The sequence below is a fragment of the Podarcis vaucheri genome, assembly GCF_965113315.1.
Source record: "Podarcis vaucheri genome assembly, chromosome: 3".
In the NCBI taxonomy this organism is placed as follows: domain Eukaryota; kingdom Metazoa; phylum Chordata; class Lepidosauria; order Squamata; family Lacertidae; genus Podarcis; species Podarcis vaucheri.
The window spans coordinates 70,414,348-70,432,522 of record NC_138761.1 but is presented as its reverse complement, the minus strand read 5'-3'; positions in this window follow the sequence as shown (position 1 = coordinate 70,432,522).

Here is an 18,175-nt window from a genome sequence, read left to right as displayed (position 1 = left end):
TCATTTGCTTCTTCTGAGGTCTGATTGATGCATGCAGACACCAGGTGGGCAAATGTTTTGAATGCAACTGCATGTTATCAACCACTTGCGGGAAGTGCAGTTAAGGCCATTTTTAAACAAACCACTACAAAACATCTGTCTTGGGTTTTTTGTAATAGCACGATAGAAATAATCTCAGCTACTCACACAAATCACTTGCCATATGGAGCACCTTCCAGATCCCCCGCCCCCTTTCAAATGGCTTCCTATACAGATCTGAATCATCCATGGGGGATCTAGTTGGCTTGCTTTGCTTTATTGAACAAATGGAGATGGATTTTGCTGAAATGGAATTTATCACTTTGCCATCACACCATTTCTGCTTGTACTCGCATTTATTCTTAACAATTGCACACCTGGTTTCCACCTTGTTCCAGCTGGTTAAAAATTGACCAGGTGGGAACTCTGCATCATGGAACTCTGTATGATGAGCCACCGGCAGTGGGTCATGAAGAAGGGGACAGTTTGACAGTGGCGCCTTCCCAGCAAGGCATTCACTGGAATGGGGCAGGTCAGGCAGTGGTAAGGTTGAGGAAGATTTGGGTTGGCATTGGTGGCAGCCTACAGGTACACATGTACTTGTGAGGCTGCCAACACCAACCCAGAGCTGGTCTTGCCATCTCACCTCACCCTTTCACTGTCCCAGTAATGTCCTGCCTGAGGGCCACATTGTGCATTAGACAGCAGCAGATACTTATTTTCTGCTTCCTGTCTATTCAGCAAGGTTTTGTGACCAAACCACACTCCCAGGATTATGTGACTACATTCTGCACATGACACGCTGATTAAGGTTTAAAACAGAAAATGCTTTTAATGGATGCTTTAATGTGTGGAGTGGACCATGGTGGAACTCAATGGGGCACACCCATTGGGGAGCACACCTGGTATAGAACAAATCTGTAACGTCTCCTGCACAAGGAAAGTGGAAACTCAAAAGACTAACACTGTGCAGTGTTACAATGCTTGACATGTTATATTAATCACAGGCTCACTGGCTGATGTTGAGAAGCAAAAGTTCTGTCTGTTTAATCTTCCTTATGTCTCCAAGCTGTTGAGTAGACATGCTTTTAGATCATTTTCACATTCATGAATAAAGACTCCTAAGTAAAAGTAATGTACCATTATAGAATGGAGCAAGCCGATGCCAAAAAATAATAATAAAAAAATAATAAAAAATACTGCAAAGTGGTTTCAACAAAATTTCATATTAATCACCAGCAACACAGGACCCGATTTAGAACATAGCAATTCGATGCTGCTGCTTGCTGCCAGGTCAAAGGTGGTTTTAGAAATAAGAATTCCTTTTCTAGAATTGCTCTGAAGTCACTTGGCCAAGGATATTTGGTGCTGATAAGTGAAATGCAAACTGTATCTTAGTCTTAGGGATGCTTGACGAATTTGATTTCTTGTGAATTCCAATGTGAATTAACCTGATCCACACTTCCTGCACTAATGTGTAGATTTTGAGCTTTTGAGATACAGGTCTCAGCTTGAAAAACATACCAAAGTGTGTTGATAATTCACATGTCTAGAAATGTGTATATTGAGATAAATATGTTTTAAAATACACCTTTGTTTAAAAAAAATGGAATGAAATGAATTTATGAATGACCACATGAAAAACCGTCATGAACTGTAAATAGACCAATCTGTCCATTCTTACATAGACTTTCGTAAGCCTCAGAACTAAAAAGTTTTCCCAACCTGAAGATGCCACCTAGCTATTAATAGCATTTCTAGTATATTCTTTTTCTACTTCACAATGTGCGTCAGATAACAGTAGTTAAAAGTTATCAACTTTCCAATTAGTGTGCTCATTAATACTACAAGCAGCGCAGTGAGTGAAGAAGCCATACAACTTCATCTGGCTTTGCCTTCCAAGTCACTGCTTTAAAGATAGATTTGTCAGAAATTTACGAAAACACTGTTCTCTTGAGTTGACGTCAAATCATTGTACTTACATTTACTCCCAAGTTCAGCGCAATGTTAATGCAATGTTTTCAAAGTGTCATTCTGTTCTGAAAGGTAGCTATTAAAAGAATAGTCACCATCCTGCTCTGATAATATCTGTTCCCTATTTACATTAAGTGCCAGGTTTGCTTATTTTTTGTGTGTGACAACCTCCCACCTCCCACTTTTATTGCTTTTTAATTCAGCTAGTGATGCAAAGCCAAATACAGCAAAGAGAATGAGCAAGATTCTATTAGCAGTTGTGCATCCATAAAGTTGATTAAGCCTCAATCACATTTATGCAGGCACACAACCAGTTGTAAATGAGGGCCAAATGCTGCCTGCAGAGGCTTAGCTACTGGCAGTGATGTGCAAAAAAGGAGAACAGAAATTGAACATAGTTCTCAGAAGGATTGTGCAAGGCTATCTGCAACTCCCCCTTGCCTTGGTTTCCATTTTTCTGCCCACTCTTTGCCAGTAAACTGATCGCAATGTCATCTCTTACATGGTAGGAAAATGTGTGTTTTCTGCCATTCATACATGTGGTGGGAGCTACAGCCATTCCTGATTCGATGACACACATAACTCATATAGAAAGTTGGACACCTGCATTTCTCATAAACCCCATTGCGTTATTGAAAACACAGGGCATGATTGAGCCAAAAAACAAGAGCTTCTGAGTCCTATTGATTTGGATGGGAGAGTTAAGCATGTACTTAAAGCTTGTCCCATTGAGCCTGGATTTAAAAATGTATAACTTTGCAAGGGCCATGCATGTAATGTGTGATTCAGCTGTGAAAGTACATCTAGTTTCTAAAGGCAGATTCACAAACTACTCTCCCCCCCCCCCAGTGTGTACTTAGATAGTTTTGAGTATATACTTGGGCAGGGGAGAGGTGAAAAACAGAGGCAGGCGTGTTGGATCATGTACATCAGGGAGCCAGAAGAAATCCTTTCTGAGGCCCAAACTTATTACTATTGTGCCCATTGTATTTCCATTTGAACCTACAATAGTCAATATGAAGGTGAAGCATTAACAGAAGGTTTGTGAAAATGTCTGACCTCAAAGTTTTATGCTTGGGTACTTTTGTCATTGAGTATACCTAGCTGACACAATTGGTTACAGAATTAAACACTACCACCTGTCGGAATTGTTGAACCTTGAATAAGATTTATAATGGCTGGGATGTAATGGCCTGTTGCAATGATAGCACTGAAATACTGATTGACTTGGAAAAGTTTTCAAACTGGCTGATAATGATCAACTGTAAAAACAGAGTAGCCAATATAGTCAGTGTAAATGACCAGAGGAATTTATAAAATATTTTTTTAAAAATAGCACTACTGAATATTCTCCACTTTTGATTTTTGGGTTAAAACAAGAAATTTAGGTGGGGTTGACATTTCTCCTGAAAAATACTACAATGAAGAGTGAGGGCATTTCATGGAGGACAAGGCCATAAATGGCCATATTGCCTCTAGTACCAGATGCATAGAATCATAGAATCATAGAATCATAGAATCATAGAGTTGGAAGAGACCACAAGGGCCATCGAGTCCAACCCCCTGCCAAGCAGGAAACACCATCAGAGCACTCCTGACATATGGTTGTCAAGCCTCTGCTTAAAGACCTCCAAAGTAGGAGACTCCACCACACTCCTTGGCAGCAAATTCCACTGTCGAACAGCTCTTACTGTCAGGAAGTTCTTCCTAATGTTTAGGTGGAATCTTCTTTCTTGTAGTTTGGATCCATTGCTCCGTGTCCGCTTCTCCGGAGCAGCAGAAAACAACCTTTCTCCCTCCTCTATGTGACATCCTTTTATATATTTGAACATGGCTATCATATCACCCCTTAACCTCCTCTTCTCCAGGCTAAACATGCCCAGCTCCCTTAGCCGTACCTCATAAGGCATTGTTTCCAGGCCTTTGACCATTTTGGTTGCCCTCCTCTGGACACGTTCCAGTTTGTCAGTGTCCTTCTTGAATTGTGGTGCCCAGAACTGGACACAGTACTCCAGGTGTGGTCTGACCAGAGCAGAATACAGTGGCACTATTACTTCCCTTGATCTAGATGCTATACTCCTATTGATGCAGCCCAGAATTGCATTGGCTTTTTTAGCTGCCGCGTCACACTGTTGGCTCATGTCAAGTTTGTGGTCAACCAAGACTCCTAGATCCTTTTCACATGTACTGCTCTCAAGCCAGGTGTCACCCATCTTGTATTTGTGCCTCTCATTTTTTTTGCCCAAGTGCAATACTTTACATTTCTCCCTGTTAAAATTCATCTTGTTTATTTTTGCCCAGTTCTCTAATCTGTCAAGGTCGTTTTGAAGTGTGATCCTGTCCTCTGGGGTGTTAGCCACCCCTCCCAGTTTGGTGTCATCTGCAAATTTGATCAGGATGCCCTTGAGTCCATCATCCAAGTCGTTGATAAAGATGTTGAATAAGACCGGGCCCAAGACAGAACCCTGTGGCACCCCACTAGTCACTCTTCTCCAGGATGAAGAGGAACCATTGATGAGCACCCTTTGGGTTCGGTCAGTCAGCCAGTTACAAATCCATTGAGTGGTAGCATAGTCAAGACCGCATTTTACCAGCTTCTTTACAAGAATATCATGGGGCACCTTGTCAAATGCCTTGCTGAAATCAAGGTAGGCTACATCCACTGCGTTCCCTTCATCTACCAGGCTTGTAATTCTGTCAAAAAACGAGATCAGGTTAGTCTGACATGACTTATTTTTCAGAAATCCATGCTGACTATTGGTGATCACAGCATTCCTTTCTAGGTGCTCACAGACTGTTTGCTTAATGATCTGCTCCAGAATCTTCCCTGCTATTGATGTCAGACTGACTGGGCGGTAATTATTTGGGTCCTCTCTTTTCCCCTTTTTGAAAATAGGGACAACATTTGCCCTCCTCCAGTCTGCCGGGACTTCGCCTGTTCTCCAGGAATTCTCAAAGATGACTGCCAGTGGTTCTGAGATCACATCTGCCAGTTCTTTTAATACTCTTGGATGCAGTTCATCTGGCCCTGGAGACTTGAATACATCTAAACTAGCCAAATATTCTTGTACTATCTCCTTAGTTATTCTGGGCTGTGTTTCCTTTGCTGAATCATTTGCTCCAAATTCTTCAGGTCGGGCATTGTTTTCTTTATCGGAGAAGACTGAGGCAAAGAAGGCATTGAGTAGTTCAGCCCTTTCTGTGTCCCCTGTTTGCATTTCACCATCTTCTCCTCTGAGTGACCCCACAGTTTCTTTGTTCTTCCTTTTGCTACGAACATACCCATAAAAGCCTTTTTTGTTGCTTTTAACCTCTCTAGCAAGCCTGAGTTCATTCTGTGCTTTAGCTTTTCTGACTTTGTGTCTACACGTGCTGGCTATTTGTTTGAATTCCTCTTTGGTGGTTTCCCCCCTTTTCCATTTTTTGTACACATCCTTTTTTAATCTTAATTCAGTTAAAAGTTCTTTAGATAGCCACCCTGGCTTCTTTAGGCACCTTCCATGTTTCCGTCTCATTGGTATTGCCTGACGTTGTGCTTTTAGTATCTCCCTCTTAACAAACTCCCAGCCATCATGAACTCCCTTTCCTTTTAGTATTGTTGAATGCTTCTGAATAACAATTGCTGGGGATCATGGTTGGGAGAATGCCATTTGTCCTTAGGTCTTGCTTAGGTCCCATAGACATCTGGTTGTCCACTGTGAAAACGGGATGTTGGAAAAGATAGATCTTTAGTCTGGCCCAGCAGGGATCTTCCTAAGTTTTTATGTTAAGTTAGATTTCCAATACTGTTCAATGTTAATGTTTCCAGTGGCTGCTTTTCCTTTTTCCTTCCTGGATTAGTCACATGGACAATTCCTCCCCATCAAGGCTCACTTCATGAACTGGATAACGTAACAATGCTGTGTATCCAAACAGATTTGGCTTGGAAATATCACCAAATGCATTAAATGAGTAATTGAGCCATTTTTTCTTTCATGGCAAGGACTGCAAAAATCGTCAAAGTGAGAGACATTAACATTGCTAAAATTGTTTCCAAAACCTTGAAAAGTTTCAGCTCAGCCCAAATTTCAAATAATAATACATGTTGTAGTTGTTACAGTTTATTATTGCCTGCCCTTCACCATAAGGTCCCAGGGTGGGTTACTGGAATTAAAACCCAAGATTAATATTAAAATCCAGTATCACACAATATTAAAAAAACAGCTCAGAACAATTAACAATTACAGAAATAAGGAGGTTCCTAAAAATATACACCTTAAGTGTCAAAAACCAGGGGAAAGAAGCACACCTTCAGCATTCTATGAATTCATATAAATGTTAACTAGCATTTGGGGATGGGGGGCATCACACGACATTGTCCATGGTGCTAAACCGTAGCCTCTCAGGACTATTTTCTGGAAATGACCCTGGGGGTAGGAGCAGAGCCACTAAAACACAGCTCCCCCAACCTACTGTTCCTGCTAGCTAGAGATGATGGGAGTTGTAGTCCAAAAACAGCTGGAGACCCAACTTTGGGAAACACTGCTCTAGAAGAATACCATGGTCAACAGTATCAAAAGCCGCTGAGAGATCAAGGAGAACAATCAGGGTCCCTGCCTCTCTCTCCTGATAAATGTCATCAACGAGGGTGACCAAGGCAGCTTCTGTGCCATGACCAGGCCTGAAGCCAGACTGGAATGGATCCAAGTAATCTAGGCAATGGTCTGTTGTTTCTTTATGGGTCTTAAGTCTAATTACTTTTAAAAATAAGAATTACATTGGCTGTGATAGACTTTGATAGCAGCAGCTTATTAGATGAAATCAATGGGTGTAGTCCATAGGTCAAAAGACACACCAGCCACGGGAGCCCCCCAGCACTGATAAGCTAGCTAGAGTGTGATGGGTAATGCACCTTCTGACCCCTAGAAAAGTTGTGGGTCAAGGCTTGCTTACGGATCAGAGCAGCTGGGAGAACTGCTCTTTGTCCCCCTCAGTTACACAGAAGCTGGACCTAACAGCAACCCAGGATGACTTGGGTGGCTGCTGTTAGCATAGAAGGGAATGGATGGAATACAGCAGTGGAAGAAGTGTTGCCTCCATAGGAGGGCACCTTGACATCCTTCTTTGCTGTGATACATTCAAATGAACACGGCGGTTGCTAGTCATCAAGATAAAAATCTCCTCCTATTTGGCTGAAGGAAAATGACAGATCAATATGAAAACAATGCCCTTTGCAGTAGACACAGCAGATGCTCTCAATTACAGGCAGCAATTACCATACAGAGGGAATGGGAAAGCTCCAGTACCACTTAACAAACACCAAATAAGCTGTAAAAACTTCATGACCCTAATAGTGCTCTCTTATAAGCCTGGAAATGATTTCCTCAGCCTAGCATAATGTACTTATAAATATGTATGTAATCTCAAAAGGAGCCTTAATAATGATAGTCATTTAAAATAAAATAATAAAATAAACCCCTGACAGTGATAAATCAGCCTATTACAGTCTAGAGGCAGTTGTTGCTTTGTGCAACAGAGGCGACAGATACCCACGACCAAGGCTTACACAGCGGAGAGATGACGGCCATTCTTGGAGGGTGGGATAACAGTTTGCAGAAATCAGCAACTGTCTGCCTGTGGCAGCTGAAATTAAATAGGCCATTTGCAACCTGCTTTGGTTTAATTTTTACCAATTCCCATAATTCTGGGTCCATAGGAATTGTAGCAATATTATCACAATAAGTAATTTCTGTAGGGGCAGGCGTACTGATGGGGCACAGAAAACTCAGAGCCCAGAGAATGAGCCAAGGCAATTCTGGAAGGCGACAATCACAGGGGGCTCAGTCATTTAAAAACTGGTCCTAGGTTGGCCAATAATTTTTGAAAACTGAATATCCCTGTTTCTGTTTTTATATCCCTTTGAGCTGTATATACAAGCTTTTGCCCTAATGTTTGCAACTCTCACTAAAGAAGAACGTGCTTCCTCCTCCATGGCTGATGTTCTCTCTCTCTCTCTCTCTCTCTCTCTCTCTCTGTCTCTCTGTCTCTCTCTCTCTGTGTGTGTGCATACACACACACACACACACACACACAGAGACACACATACAGTGTGTGTGTGTTCAGTTTGGCTATGCCTTTAGGAATTTTGATATTTTTTTAAGCTACATATCTGGAGGTAAATATCAAAGGAAATAATTTACAAGCTACCAAGTGTTGCTTTGTACAACATGCTGAACACCCTATTTTTAATACTGAGGGTTCATTTCATGCAAAGGCATTATTGTACCCACTCACACCCAACAAAACGCTGTCCTGTGATTTGTCTTGCTTACTTTTAAGGGTGTTGTAGCTAAAAGCTGGAAACGAGACCTTTAGTGAGATGTTTGCTTGTGTGGAACTGAGCATCAGAGAAACCATGACACCCAGCATATTACATACGTGCTGAGGCAGACCTAACACAGCACCTGTTTCCACAAATATTTGCAGCATCCAGTGACTGTAGGTAAAGGTTTGTATAGGCCCACCTCCGTATAATTTAGCCCATGCAAGGTGACTATGTGAAGCTACCATCCTACACAGAGTGTAGCATTTGGCACCCCTTTGCAGTGGCATGCTAATATTAGATCATGTGCATGTTAGTAGGTATAGGTAGCTGGCTTGCCATGGGCTGATGCAGCTGGAGACTTGGGGAGGGTCGTCCTCCCCAGCCATAATACATATTATAATTAAATAGGAAATATATTGTGAATTTTAGAATACGGAAATATGTAGTGGTCAGAGAAGGTGTGGGAAGACTCAGGTTCAAATCCTAACTCTGCCACAAATCTCACTGGGTGATCTTGGGCCAAGTCAAATTCTCTCAGCCCAACCTACTGGAGAGGTTAGTTGTTAGGACAAAACAAAATGGGAAGAGACACATATGCCACTCTGAGCTCCTAGGGCAAAAGCAGGGTTATAAGTACAGGGTGAGCCCTTTAAAAATGGCCCCGTGGATACAGAGTACACATGTTCCACGGGGCCTCTTTTAAAAGACTCACCCTTGTACATTAACAGTACTATGGTAACATATGGAATGTGTTTGTATCTGTGATCCTAACAAACGGACATACTTTTGTAAGGCCTCTTTGCCATTTTCTCTTCAGAAATGATTGTGTGATTTATGAAATGGGGTCCTCGGAGTGGGTTGGGAAACTTGTTCCTTGCTATTGCTGTCCCATTAACGACTGAAAAAGAAATGTACAATTAAAGAGAAACAAACAAGAGCATAAGAATGAAAAGTCTGCTGCAATTGAAAAAAAAGTGTGTTATTAAGAAGAAAAGTATAGATATGATTAGACCAGCTTCATAGAGAGATGAAAACTAGAGGAAAAACCAAGCACAAACCTGAACTAAGTTTCTTTCTTTCTTTCTATCTATCTGCTAAAGTGCACCAGTTCTGTGACCTTCAACGGATCCATCTCTTGGTAACCTTATGGGAAAGTGCCCTGTTTAAATTCATTTTGCAGATCTCATTACCTTGCCTATTATTATTAATTTGTATAATAATGAGAGTTCTTAGAGGCCACTGTCAGAGTCTCTGTAGGTTAGCAGCTGTGAGTAGACAGAAGCTGGTCACTTTCCCCCAAGAACAAAAATGTTTATTAATTTAAGGAAGAACAACGAAGGTAAACAGATGGAAAAGAGAGGAAGAAAAAAATTCTCTTCCCTCCAGTTTGGTAGAATCCTAATAGCCACATTTTTCATTTTGTGTTTCTCTCTCAAAGCAACTTCCCTGTCTTTCCTAGTCCCTCAAAAATCTGGTGACATTTTTTTTTAGTTAGCTTTTCAGAAATCCAAAATAGTCAAGGTTTGATATTGTGACATCTGTGGGCAGACCCTCTGGAGCACCGTCCCTCTGTCCCTTTGATGACAACTGGCAGTGGAAGTCTGAGAAGTGAAATAAAAGGAATGACTATAAATTTCAGAATATTCTCTCAGGCTACCAGAGAGGGCAATAGAGTGCACACTATGCTGTTGTTAAAAGAAAAAGTACCAAATGAAAGTTGCTCTTGTTACAAAGACAGGATAGTATCTGTCTGTTTGTGAGAAAACAGGGATCTAACAAGAGGCCAGAGAAAAGCAGAGCTACAAGATGAAAACACCACAGCAAATATCAAAGATGGCCTCCAGCACCTGGCAACCATCTCCTATGGACTTTGATAATGGAGATATGGCTGAAAATTGGGCCCAGTGGAAGTAGCTCATGGAACTAATCTGTTGCAGGCCCAGAAGCGGACATATAATCTGCAGAGCAAAAGGCAGTTCCAGTTCAGCATCGGACAGAAGCACAGACACACCTGCAGGGCCTGGGGAGCAAGTGGCAAACTATTTGTACAGGACAGAAAGAAACACAGTACTGTCTGTATTGTTTGAAACCTAGGCTGCATTTACACAGAAGTAGATTCCATTTCCATGACATTTCCCTAACTGCTAATTTCTGCACTTTATTTGAGCTTTCGCGTGACATAAAAGCCACTACTGGAAACCTTTAGGGGAAATGTTGAATGTTTGGTGGTAATTTCTGTGTTAATTGCTTCAAAAAATAAAAAAAAATCTGTTTGCAACCACTTTAACCCAGAAAATTGTGGGAGTAAAGTGATGAAATTTGAGGCAGGTTAATGGCATGCAGTTATTTCCTGCTGAATTCATAAGAGAAACAAGGGGTGGGGCGGGGCAGAGAATAAGATAGTAGTGACGCTGTCCAATGATGTTCACTTCCCCCCCTTTTTTTGGGTTCTTTCAAGATATAACAACATCATGCACACATAAAATAAAATGTTCAGCTCTAATCCAGAATAAGGACTTTAGGCAATACACACAAAATATCAACCAAATAACAAGATCACATAAATTCTGCACTGCATTAAAGAATTCAAAAACTGGCTAATATTTCCTGAATTTTTAGTTTGCTCCTATGTTAGATGTACATGAGGAATGTTCTGATTATTTTACCACAAAAAGCACCAACCAAACCTTTTAAAAGACATTTAAAGAGGGTGCAATCCTACACCATCTTACTGCAAGGAACCCATCAGCCTCATGCAAATTACTTCTGAGTAGACATGTATAAGAAAGTCTGAAGTTTTCAATTTATCTCCTCTTCACTGATAATAGAACTACAGCATTCTTGCAGCCTACCTCATAAATGTGCCTCATCTCTGACTTGAAAGTGATTTCCATGGTATGAGAAGCTTAGTTCATATTCTGCATCCATGCAGCTGTTCACTTGCATGCTGAGGTTGTTGTGAAGGATGCCAGTTATGGAAAGGGCTTTCCCCTCTCTCTCCTTTAATTTAAAAAGAGCCTAACCACAGAATCTACCATATATTTTTCAGAGTCGTTTCTGCTGTTAATCCCTGTCCTGCTGACCTGCACCAGTAGGCAACTTGCTTGCTGTATTTTGGAAAACCACAGGGAATTTAGTTAGTGCCCCCTGGGAACTTACAAGGATTAAAAGATCTGTTCCTTTATTTTACACTTCTTTCTTCTGTTGCATCATGAAATGGCTGTGTTAAACTGCTTCTGCTATGTATTTGGATTAGGCTGCCATTCAAGTCTGTCCTGATGAATATTTGTTGTTCTAAGTGAATAAATATCAGTTTTTGTCTTTTAAAAGTGATAATTTAGAAGATAATTAAACGAGTTTCTTTCTTTATAGCTGGGAATTTTGTCAAATGAGAAGACTAGTGTGCAAATCAGCTGGAGCTGAGTGGGAAATATAATTTCTTGGCGATTTTCCTGGTAATTAAAATTTCAATGCAAGCTATGGACATGATGCTCTTGAAATATTAGAAACCCTTTTTTGTTTTTTATTTTGACAGATTCATGATGTTAATGTTGATGAATGTTCCACATCAAACAAACACAGAACACCTCCGTGACTATTTCCCCAGACTTTGAAAGAAAATCTTACATTTTCAAAGGAAAAATATGCTGTGTGTATCGCAATGTGTTATTAAACATCTGCAGAGTTACATGTTACTTAAAAGCAGTGCAATTTATATATATTTAAAAAGAGGTGCTGGAAATCACCATGAACACCTTTCATTCTCTTAGAATGGAAATGTTGCCCACCTGAGAGGAGCCGGAACTGAGTTCCCGTGAGTCCCCCTGAAAAAACAAAAACCTTGCTTAAAAGGGAAAACAAGTATCTGTTCTGAAAATGGGTTTGTCACTCTATAACTTGTAAATGTCTTCCCACTGCAGTATCACAAAGTCAAGCCCAGGGCCCTCTATCCCTTAAAAACAATCCCTTGTCTGCTGTGGACTCTTTCCCTCCAGTAAGGCCGAGAAAGTGATTGTTGTCCATGATCCCCAAAGTGAGCCAACACATAGACACACCTAGTTGTGTTTTTATGTTAACTGACTTTCTTTAGACCTGCTTTCCTCCCATCTGCCAAGGAGGAAGGGAGAAAACTCCTCAAATTCACACCTTTTCCGGCTATTTCCCTTGGCTAACTAGTCCCAAAGGAGAAGTGGAGGAGACTCTTGAGAGTCCCATGGACTGCAAGAAGCTCAAACCTATACGTTCTGAAGGAAATCAGCCCTGTGTGCTCACTGGAAGGACAGATCATGAAGCTGAGACTCCAATACTTTGGCCACCTCAAGAGAAGAGAAGACTTCTTGGAAAAAGACCCTGATGCTGGGAAAGGTTGAGGGCACAAGGAGAAGGGGACAACAGAGGAAGAGATGGTTGGACAGTGTTCTCGAAGCTACCAGCATGAGTTTGACCAAACTGTGGGAGGCAGTGGAAGACAGGATGGCCTGGCGTGCTCTGGTCCATGGGGTCACAAAGAGTCGGACACGACTAAATGACTAAACAACAACAAGCTAGTTCCAAAGTACTATTCCCAATCCAGTTAAGATTCCTGCATTGCAGAGGGTTGAACTAGCTGACCCTTGGAGTCCCTTCCAACTCTATGATTCTATTATTGTAGCATCCTGCTTGTGGTTAACGCTTAGCTGGAATGAAATATTCAACGCAGCAACAGAGAAATTTAAAAAATAATTTATTTGTCAGACAAATAAATAAGAGGCACAGTGGTATATAGTTACCAAGCTCTGGCCTGGCCTCCTGCCATTATGGCCAGCACTTATATTCCCTTAATCCAGCCCCCCTTTGCTCCTCCTGTGGCTGCCTCTGTTCAATCAGCCTGGTTGGATTTCCTATTGGCTGATTGCTATAATTAATTCTAAAAGATACACCCATATCCTCCTGTCCTTATATGGAACACAAAGAGCTATATATTGTTACATCTATAAATGACAAATAAGTAGTAATATATCTTACATGTGTCTCAACAAGGCATCTTAATTACCAGCTCACCTCTTGCCCTCCTTGCCCTTATTGCCTTCTAAAACAAATGGTTAATCTTAAATTTTTATCTTAAACATATGTCAAGGATCTTGAGTTTCACATCAACATTGAAAGATCTACTTCATTTGAAGGTTTCTAAACAAATGTCTGACAGCTAATATATCAGGACAGCATTTGATGGCGTCTTCTTGTCTGGCAAGAGGCTGGGCTCAATGGCCCCTGTGGTCTATTCGAACTCTAGGACTCTATGATTCTATGAAATAAGAATCTAACATCTAAATTTGTTACTTTCTAAATCCTTTGCATAGTTACATTTAAGCCAATATATTTAAGCTAATATATTTCATACATTATCATAGGTAACCTTTTAAAAGAATAAAGCTTCTCAAAGTAGAAAGGAAGGAACTCAGTAAAAAAACAGTTTTTAAAGAAGGCTCTTTAGTTTACACCTCCCCCTTTCACCCTCCTTTCCAGCCTCAAAATAAAATAGGAAGAAGCTTCTTTTTCCCTAGCCAAGCCAGTTGCCTTTTCTCTCAGTTTTAAAAGACTTCCCAAAAAAAGCCTCTCTTTCTCTGTCAGCTAGATGCTTCTCCCCATTTGCCTCTGGCCTTAGAAAATACAGCTCAAGGTTTAAGAGAGGCCCATGGTATCATTTTACTATTTGCCTATTCCTAATTATGTTTATCTCTGCCTTTTTTATCTTCTGTAACATGTAGGGTCAGTGTCCGTTTTCAGCCTGTAATTTTAGCTTTTACGACTTTGAGAATTGTTTTCTGCTATAAATCAAAGGGGCCCTTGTCTAGAAGAATAAACATTACCAAGGTTGTAAACTGCTGGTCTTCTGGCTTGAAACTTTTGAAAATCTGAGCTCTCTCTTTAATATACAAGTCCTGATCAAACATTAATAAAATGCAGGCTTATGCCTGATGCCTCATTATCTCCAAGATGGACAAAAAGGGCCATCACCCACCTACACCCTGGTAGATTTGACATACTTCAAAACCAGGGGTATTTCAAAATGGTGTCAGCAACCCCTTTAAGAAGTTGCTAAGTGTGTGCTCCCATCTGCCACACACTGTAAGAGCATTCACTTCTATTAAGTCCATGAGTGGAGCGTCTCCTGCCCTTCTTAGCTGCCAAGTTTCCTTCTCTCACCTAAAGGGTCCTAACTATGGAACTCTGCGATGGTTCTCCATTTATTATTTCATTGCAAAATTGTGTTAGGGGAGACCCTGATCCAACGCCTCCTTTTCTCAAAAGCCTTTGAGGTGATATAGTTGCATCAGATGGGGTTGGTTCAGTCTGTAGCACTGAGGCAAGAAAACAAAGTATGCTCAGTATATCAGGGAATCCATGGTACAAAACCCACACTCCTGCAATTTTTCTCTAGGAAGTTTCCATTGATTTCATAGTTACAACAAAGGAGCAATTGTATTGGCGTTCTCATGATATCATAATACTTTTTGAACAACCGTGGCATGCAATTTCACAGCCCTGTCTCTCTCTTTCTCAATTTGTTAAACTTTTTTTTTAAAAATCACCCTACCAAAATACTAACTATATAACTAAGCACATAGCAAAACACACAGTATAGCCTTTAACTACTCTTCATGCATAACCTTGCAATTTGTAGTCTATTACATTTTCATTCTCTTCTACTAGTTCCTAGCCCTCAACCACACCAATGATGTATTCAAAATCTTGGGTCTCAGCAAATTCTGTTAATGTTTTCCTTATTCCATTGTCAGAAAGATACAGGGGTGGAAATGTTGAATAGAGTGGCCTCTTATCATGGAGTTACGATCCTCTCTTGGTTCAGACATTTGCTTGTCAGTCTGTTTTTCCTTCTCACCTTTATCTAACTGCATGCTTATCTTCCAGTACCTGTATTAATCCACATCTTCTCCAGCGTAACTATTAATTTCCCATGTGGTGGTGTATCAAATGGGGTACTGAAATCCAAATAGACTGGATCATCAGCATTTCCACTGTCTAGAAACCCATTATCTTACAAAAAAGGAATCAGATTAAACAGCAAGGATCCATAGCAGACCCCAACCCCCCCTTCTTTGCTGCTCCAGCAGAGTTTGTTTTATCAGTGTTGCCCAAGGTGATCTTAGTCCGCACACTGATACTGTTTCTTCCACATTGTCACTCTTTGTTTCTTCACTATCAATCATATTGATATATAATGCTCTTCTGCATTCCCTCCACACACACCCCTGAAAGATAACAGATTCTCTTTGGTGCTGTCATTCCAATAAAACCCCTTGTTTACAGGTTATATACATACAATATTTAAATTTCACACCCTATTCTAGCAATTTAACTCTCTCTCCCATTAAAAAAAGCCAACTGGACTGTTCACATATGTGCATGCTGATTCCCTACATTTCATATTCTGCATTTTGCTGCTACTTGGAAATAAGTCCAATTATTTCAATAGAATATATTTCCAAGTTAAGTATGATTAGGCCAAGATGATTGTGGGCTATATCTATCATTATTATTTATTGAATTTATATACCACCCTATACCTGGAGGTCTCATTATGTACCATCTTTGAATCCCAAAACACCACATCCAGTTTCTTATCGATGCTTGGAGGTTTTTAAACTCTCATCTTCTGCTATAGTGTCCTGTCCCCCATGCCAAACAAACAAACATTTCTCTGAAAGGCTGTGGAACTTTTCAGAACAGCATCTTTGAGGCCTGATGGGCTGTTGCGCGTCGAGGTCCCCAAGACACCCCCCCCAAAGAAAAACACAATTGACACTTAATTTTTGTTTAAGGTTTTTGGCATAATTTTGGCCACAACCTTATTCAAATTACAGCAATGTGAGTGGTTGCTTAGGCATTGGTAGCACTAACTGACCCCGCACGGGGACAGCTCTGACATTCGCACCCCCCGTGAAGTCAGCAAGGGTAAGTCATCTGGGGAGAGAGACGGGACTGGGAACCATGCCTCACCTCTCCCCAGAATGCTCCCAGGGGCTTGCATGGCCCTAGCCCCTTGCCAGGGGGTCTCGGACAAAAGCACGGGGAGCCCCTGGGTTCCTTTAACGGAAAACCCTTGAAGCAGCAGCAGCAGCATTTTGGGGGGCAGGCACAGCCGAATCCATACCCCTCCACCACCACCAGCATTTTGGAGGGGCAGGCACAGCCGAATCCATACCCCTCCACCAACCAATTCCAAGACCAATGCCTAACCGCAAACCTTACAAGTTGTGACGATTTGCTACGCAGTAGGCAAAAACCAAGTGGCACACACTAATCAGCCAAATGGACAAAATTCCTACCAGGCCCCTGCCCCAAAGCAGATGACCCCATGACAGGCATAGCAAGGTCAAGCAAACAGCCTAAAATTAGGGAAGGGAAGGCGGGTGATCCGAAGTAAGCAGCGAAAAGAGGAAGTTCCTCGCTGTGAGCATTGTATTTAACGAATAGGGCTGTCAATCAACAAATGGCAACATCTAGATTTCCCCAGTAACAGCCCGCTCCTGCTTAAAGGATGGCCAAACCATTTGCCTAGTAACAGTGAGGTGTCTTGTCAGCCCCGCCCGCAACCTGTGCTCTCCATGAGGGAGAACACACTTTACCAAATGACAAATTTGGCCCATCCACAGTGTGTACTAGGGGCTTGTGGTGACCACAAGATTCACCTTGCATCTGTAGCATTTGAAAACAGACCAATCTGTTTCAGATCTGCTCTGTGTCATTGTGATTCATGTAGTTATTTGGATCTGGATCTCATCTGTTAAATCCAAAACTGTGTCTTGCCCCATATGTTTTTAGAGAAACCTAAAAACAGTTTCTTTGTTGTTGGTTTTTTAGACTGTGGGAAATTTAAATTGTTTTTCAGGGTGTGGGGTGCAAACTTATGCATGTTTGCTTACTCAGAAGTAAGTCCTATTATGTTCAATAGGGCATGTTCCCAGGAACGTCTGGGAACAATTGTATAATTGTTGTAAAAATTGTTTATTATGACAGCAATGGAAGACTGACACAGGCAAAGGACTATACCTTAATGGTAAGCATCTTCTTTGCATGTGGAAAATACCAGTTCAATCCTCAGTTTATATTTGGGAGAGAATTTTGTCTGAAATCCCAGAGAGGTGCTGTTGGTCAGTATGGACAATACTGAACTAGGTAGAACAATGGTCTGAGCCAGTATATGGTGGGTTCCTGTGTTCCTATGTTGCATCAATAGAGCTCCACTCATGCAAGCTTCCTCTATCCAATTTTGAGAAATATTATTGTGACTTGTCTCAATACAGCCCTACGTGTTGCAGCCCACAATGTTCATAGATCCCTCCAACCCTCTGGAGATTATGGGGCTGTGGCGATAGGAAGGGAAAGATCAATTGCACAAACTTGCTTTCCACTTGTAAAACTCTGTATACAACCCATAATGCTTCTACTGCTACTGTTTTACAAAGGGAGAAGTGAAAATGTAAGCAAATCTGTTGCAAAATTAGAATTTGAACTGAATCCCCTCAGGTCTATATCACAGCCAAGCTGTATCTACCAGGTCAAGGCAGCCGCCTAAAAACTATTTCTTAGGCCAGATTTTGTGCATAATTTTCCCATCAGCATTCTTCTGTTGCTTTAATGCCAGAGATTGAATAGCGAAGAGATTTAAAGACCACATTTTGTTGAATTCTGTAATTTCAGGTCCAGCACAGTGAAGCTGCGGAGTGGTGGAGCCAAGGCATGGTGAAGTTGCAATAAACACAGTACAACCATTTTTTGCGGGGGGGGGGGGGAAATTAAAAACAGGCAACAACTTTATTGATTACAGATGTCAGCAGGCATTGGCTGTTTATCCTGAATCGCTCAACTTGTCTG